This window comes from Tupaia chinensis, unplaced genomic scaffold (assembly GCF_000334495.1).
Source record: "Tupaia chinensis unplaced genomic scaffold, TupChi_1.0 Scaffold000013_1, whole genome shotgun sequence".
NCBI lineage: Eukaryota > Metazoa > Chordata > Mammalia > Scandentia > Tupaiidae > Tupaia > Tupaia belangeri.
In genome coordinates, this window is record NW_006159443.1 from 1,960,048 (window position 1) to 1,967,774 (window position 7,727).

Sequence of the window (7,727 nt, forward strand, 5' to 3'; positions counted from 1 at the left end):
TGTATTTGATAGGTAATTATCAAATACTAATAATAATAATCTGTGTGATGTGACATTGTCTAGATCTGCTGTCATTTATTTTGCCAGTCTTTTATTGGTAGGCATTTAAGCTTCTGGAATTTTTCTCCTCAAAGACTGCTGTATTGAGTATCTTTTTATAGATACACAAATGTATTTGACTAGTTTTTTTATTTTTTCTAAAGAGTATTATTATTATTATTTTAATATTTGCTACAGGGCACATGTGTCCACCAGAAAGAGAAAGTAAGAAAGCCAGCTGCCAGGTCTGGGACTCAAACTGGGGTCCTCCATGTGAGAGTCCAGTGTCCTAACCATCATGCCATGTGTTGGCCCCAAGGCTAGCTTTTTAAAATGAAGTGGTGCCAAAATTTTTTTTTTTGGAGAGATTTTTGCTATAGGGCGCGTGCGCTTGCCAGACAGACAGAGAGAGACATAGAGACAGAAAGCGAGAAATCACTCCCCAGGGGGGATGGTCACACCACAATCCTTTCTCCTCTATTCTCCTCTCGGGATCTTGGGCACGCACGCACACACGCCCGGCGAGAGTTTTAAGCCACCGGGTCCGGGACTCGAACCGCGGTCGACTACGTGGGAATCCAGCAACATAGCCATTACGCTAACTGCTGGTTCCCAGTGGTGCCAAATTTAAGTGACTTGGAGGTACATTGTGCATTTTCCTCATTTGGGGATTATGGAAATAATAGAATTCATTATAAGTTCAGAGATGAGGATAAGGCTGATATTAAATAATTCTATAGTTATTAATAAAGGTACATGAGAGTGTAAAGTTTTACATACTTTCATATTGGGGAGAAAGCCCTCCCCTCTTTCTTTTCTACCTCCTTTCTGATTCTGTTTTAGATTTTTAAAAATGAATTATGACCAAAGCTTGGTTTTTAGAAAATAATTATGTGGAAGGACCATATGTAGTCTATGCTTCTTATTGGTTTGTTTGAGTTTTACTAGAGGGCAGGGGCACTTGCTGGAAAAATCAGAAAGAGAAAGTAAGAAAGCACCCCTCATGGAGTATAGTCATGCCACAATCTCCCCCTAGCTTCCCCTTCTATTTCTTCCTCATTGTAGGCCACAGGACCACTAGCTCATGGGTTAGCACCCTGTAGTTCTTTTAAGTACACTTAATAGCTATTAAGAATGCTATTTTCCTTTTTTTTTTTTCTAAGTGAAAAAAGATAAAGCACAGTAATGATAAATTCTAAAACTAGTTCTTTGGAGTTCTCTTTTGTTATAGTAACTGACAACACTTCTCAATTACCACTTACTCCTCATTAATTCATTATCTTTCTCCAGTCTACTTTCTGGGTGGATTAGAATCCAGGATTGAGAGCAAGCCCTAATTTCTGTATGTAGAAGGAAAAAGGCAGTAGAAATATTTCTTAATCTGCGTTTATCTTGTCTCTTAGAAAAGCATTGAATAAAAATCACAGTTTCGAGTGAGAAGTATTTGAGAGAAATGAAAATTAGAGTTTAGGCTCATTGTCCACTTGGGTTGCTCACTTCTGTGTGATCTTACTTTTTACTCATTCTTATTTTATTTTTAGAGAGGTTTTTGCTATAGGGCACGAACGCTGTCCAGAAAGACAGAGAGAGACAGAGAGATAGAAAGTGAGAAATTACCCTCCAGGGGGGATGGCCACGCCGCAATCCCTTCTCCTCCATTCTCCTCTCAGGATCTTGGGCACACACGCACACGTACCTGGCGTGAGTTTAAGCCGGGACTGGAACCGCGGTTGACTACATAGGAGTCCAGCGACATAGCCATTACACTAACTGCTGGTCCCATTCTCTACTCATTCTTGACAGCTATTTGCCCGGGTACAGAATGGGAAGACCGTCTGTTTCTTTATATATGCCCCAGGGTTCAATATGTAAAAGGTCACTAATAAAATTTTGTTGAATAAATGAATGAACACTTTTTATTTTTTATAAACAATTATTTTATTTAACTTTATTTTAATTTGACCAGAGAGGAACAGAGAGAGAGAGAGAAAGAGAGAGAGAGAGAAAGGAGAGAGAAAGGGAGAAAGCATTTTGTCAGGTCTGGGACTCGAACTGTAGTCAGCCATGTGGGAGTCCAGGGCCCTCAACCTGCACGCCACCTGCAGGTTCCATGAACATTTATTTTAATTCACTCTTTTTTATATATCAGGGAAGAAAAAACTAAATAAAAAATTTCTAACCTCCACTTTTAAAAATAACACGATTAGGACCAATCCCATTATGCAGTGGTTAGGTGCAGTGCATTGGGAGCCAGATCTCACACAGCCAACTGTGGTTTGAATCCTGGCCCAGGGGACTTGAAAGACACACTGGGTGCATGTGTCCCAAATCCTGATGGGACAGAGAAATGGAGGAAAAAAGATTGTAACTTGACCACATTCCATTGTGGGTTGTTTGTCTCTCGGTGTCTGGTGTGCACAAACACACTCTGGTAATTAATAAAAAAAAAGCACCACTACCAAGAGTCAGTAATCCCATCACTGGCAGGTGGCATAGTGGTTAAGGGCACTGGACCCCCGCATGACCTACTGCAGTTCGAGTCCCAGACTTGGTGGCTTGCCCTCTCACTTTCTCTCTCTTTCTTTCTCTCTGTCCCTCTCTGGTCAAATTAAAATAAATAAAGTTTAATAAAATAATTCTTAAAAAAAAAAGAGTCAGTAATCCCTTTTTATATATACCCACATACTTACACATGTTAAGAAATCATAACTGTACTTTCATAAATAAGTACATCAAAATGACTATCCTTCCTTCCCTCTGATTTTTTTTTTTTTTGAGAGGTTTTTGCTATAGGGCACGTGCGCTTGCCAGACAGACAGAGAGAAACATAGAGACAGAAAGCGAGAAATCACCCCCCAGGGAGGATGGTCACGCTGCAATCCCTTCTCCATTCTCCTCTCGGGATCTTGGGCATGCACGCACAGGCGCCCGGCATGAATTTTAAGCCACAGGTTCCAGGACGCGAACCGTGGTCAACTATGTGGGAGTCCAGTGACATAGTCATTATGCTAACTGCTGGTTCCCCCTTCCCTGATTTAAATGTCACAGAGATTAGGATGAGGTTTAACTCCTCTGGATTTTTTTTCCTGAATCGTTATTACATAGTAGCTGCTCTGAAGGCCCATGTGAGTTTCTGGCTAAAAGAAAAAAATGCTTGACAAATGTTTTCATTCCAGGGTAAAAGTCACGTTTGAAAGTCATGTTCACTGACAGCCATATTATAGGCTTTCTTCTGGCTATTATTTGGTATAGAGTTTTCAAAAACTGGAAAGTTTCAAGAAGTGCCTGTAAGACTTGTAGGGAAGAAATTTGACCTCCCTGAAATACTAGAGTGTACTGTTTCAAATTCTCTGCTGGTGAGAGTTGTGGGTTTTTAAAATGACAGTTGCAAGGACTTTTGAAAAATAAAGGACTTCTGCAATGATGCTCTGGCTGTACAATTGCCTTTTTGTCCCTCTGCTCAGAACTACATGTGTTCAAACTCTAAGTTCTTTCCATGAGCTAATGTCAGAAAAAGAATGGTTAGGTAAAAGTTTTGACCACTAGTTTTGGGAGTGTAACTTTTAAAATGAGAATAAGACAAAAACAACAAAAAGTCATGGAACTTCATTACATTTTTGTTGTATTTGTCTTCTCTAGTGTGTAGTCTCCTTCTCCCTGTGTTTTAGAAGAGTTCTCAAGAACGTTTCATGTTATTATGTTGTTTAATTATAGTTTTGGGTCACTTTGGGGATAAGTAAGGCAAATCAATACTTACCGTTTCTGATCTAACAGTTGAAAAGAACTTTATGGACTTGAATTCTTTGACATTTGTCTTTAATCCCATTTTATTTTCTGGACATGGCTAATAAACTACCAGTGACTTCTCACTTAAAAGGACAGTATTAGCAGCTGTGGACTGACATTTGTGTCTCCTCCCCAAATCTGTATGTCAACAGCTCTCTCTCAATGTAACTGTATTTGGAAGTAGAGCCTTTATGGAATAATTAAGGTTAAGTGCAGTCATACAGGTGGGAACCTAATCTTACAGGGTAAGTATCCTTATAAGAAGAGTAAGACTAGAGCGCTCTTTCTGAGATCACAAAGAAGAGGTCATGCAATACGATGGCTTACAAACCAAGAGAAATCTCAGAATGAGAGATGTCTTAAGAATGAAACCTACTTTGGGGCCAGGTGGTGATGCAGTGATAATGCAAGTGGATCGACATGGGAAAGATCCTGGCTTTGTATTCTAGGACCCACTACCAGCATGCCAAGAACATGCATATAGTGTGTCCATGACCTGGGTCAACTGAGACTAAGGGAGATCAGGCTTGAGGACCCTGTTGGGGATACCTGACTCCCTCTGACTTTTTCTTTTTGGAACACATAAATAAACTTTAAACAAGCAGAAAAGAATTAAATCTCTTTTGCCAGGACTTTGATCTTGAACTTCCCAACCTCTAAACTGTGAGAAATAAATTGGTATGGTTTAAACCACACATCAATGGTATTTTGTAATGGCAGCCCAAGAAGACTAATATATTAGCTTCCACTGAGCTGTAGAAAATTAATTTGAAATAATCATTAGCTAAGAAAGAGCTCTTGTCTAGAAGGGAGTCACCTCTTAAAAAATGTTGATGTAGGGACCAGCAGATGATGTCATGTTTACGCTGATGGACGCTCATGTGGTTGACCATGGTTTGAGTCCCAGGGCCGGCAGCTTGAGACTCATGCTGAGTGCCCGTGCATGTTCAGGACCAAAATCCTGAGAGAACGGAGAAGAGATTGTGGTGTGGCCATCCTCCCTGGTGGGTGATTTCTCACTTTCTGTTTCTCTTTGTCTCTCTGGTGACTGCACATAACCCTACAGGAAAAATCTATCCCTAAAATAAAAAAGGTTGGTGGGAAAATTGCCACACTCCTTAATGAGGAACTATGAGGAACTCAGTTCTTTAACTGTGACATACCATTACTTTATTGGGAAATTTTAAAATTAGGGCTCAGAGTTCTATGAAGGTTCTGGGGTTCTATAAATAAATTTGACCTTGGAAACATACTTAGTGAATTTTACTACCATCTATTTCAGTCTTCTCTTTTAGAGAGTGATAATATCTGAGCTTTTTATAACAAAAAACATGTGGAAATGTTTCCTCCACTTCCAAAGTTTGGAGTTTTTGATAGTTTGATAAATATTTGACTATTCATTTTGAAGTTCAAATAATTTTTTAGTGGCTTAATATGAATAAGTTCTAAGAACGTTTCTATAGTCTTTATGAGCTAGGAACAGCTAAAATAAACTCGTTTGGTAAAGCTAAGACTATGAGATGCTAAAATAAACTTCATGAATAAAGTTTTATATCATCTTCAGTAGCTGATATTTTCCATTTGTTTAATCCAAAATGGTTTAGTCTCAAAGCTGAAGACTTATAAAGGAAAACCAATGAATGTTTTTGTCTTAATATCTTTTAACTGATTATACTATCTTTTTAAACAAAATAAGATGTACTTGTTAAATATGTTCTTAGTTTTACAAATATAAAACATATTAGTCTAGTAAACAGCCTTATACTCTGTCTATGTACTGTTCAAAAGAAGTAGAAGTTCTTTGCAAGTATTAAGTTCCTCTGGGCTATTAAAAGGGACAGAAGAAAAAGAGGGCTTGCCAAGCACTGAGTAGAATAACTATATAGAATAAATATGTAGAATAACTATGAAAAAACAAGATGCTTTTTTAAAACATAAGAAAGTTGAATTAATAAACCTATATAAATACTGTCTTTCAAAACAATCATTTTGAGAGTCTTTCATTTATTTCAATAAGAACTATAGAACATCAACTGAAAATGATATTTAGTAGTTTACTAGTAGACAAAAAGGAAAGGCCATCTGTTAAAAAAAAGGTTGATGTGGAAGAAGATGAAAAAGTTCTAGAGATGGATGGTGGTGTTGGTTGCTCAACAAAATAAAATGTACATAGTGCCACAGAACTGCACACTTAAAATTGACAAAATGGTAAATTTTATGTTTCACACATTTTACCACGAGAAAGAAATAACATGGAGTTTATGAAGATAACACAAAGAATGTAGAAACTATAAAGAGAACAAAAATTCATGTATAAACTTATCAAAGAAAGTGCTGACTTTGAAATCACCTTCAATTATAATGAGGAATTCTGCAAAGTCACTCCTCTAGTCTTGCTTTGTGGGTGACAAAATGCTCAACACGTTAGCAATTCTTCATTTGGAAGGATTATGAATCACACAATAACATGTCCACTGACTTTTGATAACTTTTCAATTTCTAGAAATTTGAGGATGTTTGTATGTGTCAGTGTATGTTTAAATTTGAGTTATGTACATTTTCTATTTTTGGTGCTTTGTCTCTCTCCATTAGCTCAAATAATTAAGAGTCGGTGCTCAAATTAAATTGAAATGAAATTCCACCCAATTGGAATTTTAAAGGACTTTACAAGAACATTATAATTCATATTCCTCAAGTCAGAGGAAGGAGTGAGTAATTGTTTAGGTGGATAAAAATTAGTGTGTATAGCCAGGAACCAAGTAAGTTTTCTTTCTTTCTCTCTCTCTTTCTTTCTCTCTCTCTTTCTTTCTCTCTCTCTTTCTTTCTTTCTTTTCTTTTTTCTTTTCTTTTCTTTTCTTTTCTTTTCTTTTCTTTTCTTTTCTTTTCTTTTCTTTTCTTTTCTTTTTTTGCTTTTATTTTGTTTTGTTTTTAATGAAAGAGAGAGGGAAAGAAAGAGAAATAGGTGTTTTTGACAGCGTCTTGCCATGTAAGTCTTCTGCTTTAGCCTCCCAGCTAGCTAAGACTATTGGTGCCCGCTTCCACATCCAGGCTCTTTTAGGTTGAACAGGGAACTGAACCTGGGCCTCCCATGCTGCTCTAGCATCATGTAGCAGTGCCCTCCTCTTGCATTACTACAGCTGAATCCCAGGTTAGCATTTTTTTCTCCTTCAGATATTTATTGTAATTTACATATAATCATTATACATCTTTGAGGGTACAGAATGGTCTCTAAAAGCATGTATATGGTGGGACCAGCAGTTACTGTAATGGCTATGTCGCTGGACTCCCGCCATGTAGTCGACCGTGGTTCGAGTCCCGGACCTGGTGGCTTAAACTCATGCTGGGTGTGTGTGCATGCGTGCCCATGATCCCGAGAGGAGAATGAAGGAGAAGGGATTGTGGCATGGCCATCTCCCCACAGTGGGGTGATTTCTCGCTTTCTGTCTCTCTATCTCTTTCTGTCTTTCCGGTGAGCACACGTGCCCTATAGCAAAATCCTCTCAAAAAAAAAAAAAGACAAAACATGTATATGGTATGTAATTAATCAAGGATATAAACATATTCAGCACCTTCAACAGTTGTGCGTGCCCAAGATCCTGAGAGGAGAATGGAGGAGAAGGGATTGCAGCGTGGCCATCCCCTCTGGTGGGTTGCTTTCTCTCTCTCTCTCTCTGTCTCTCTCTCTCTGGTCAAATTAAAATAAATGAATAAATAAATGAAACTGAATAAAATAATTTTTTTTAAAAAGCAGTCAACAAGGGAACCAGCAGTTAGCGTAATGGCTATGTCACTGGACTCCCACGTAGTCGACCGTGGTTCACGTCCTGGACCCAGTGGCTTGAAACTCACGCCGGACGCATGTGCGTGCGTGCCCAAGATCCCGAGAGGAGAATGAAGGAGAA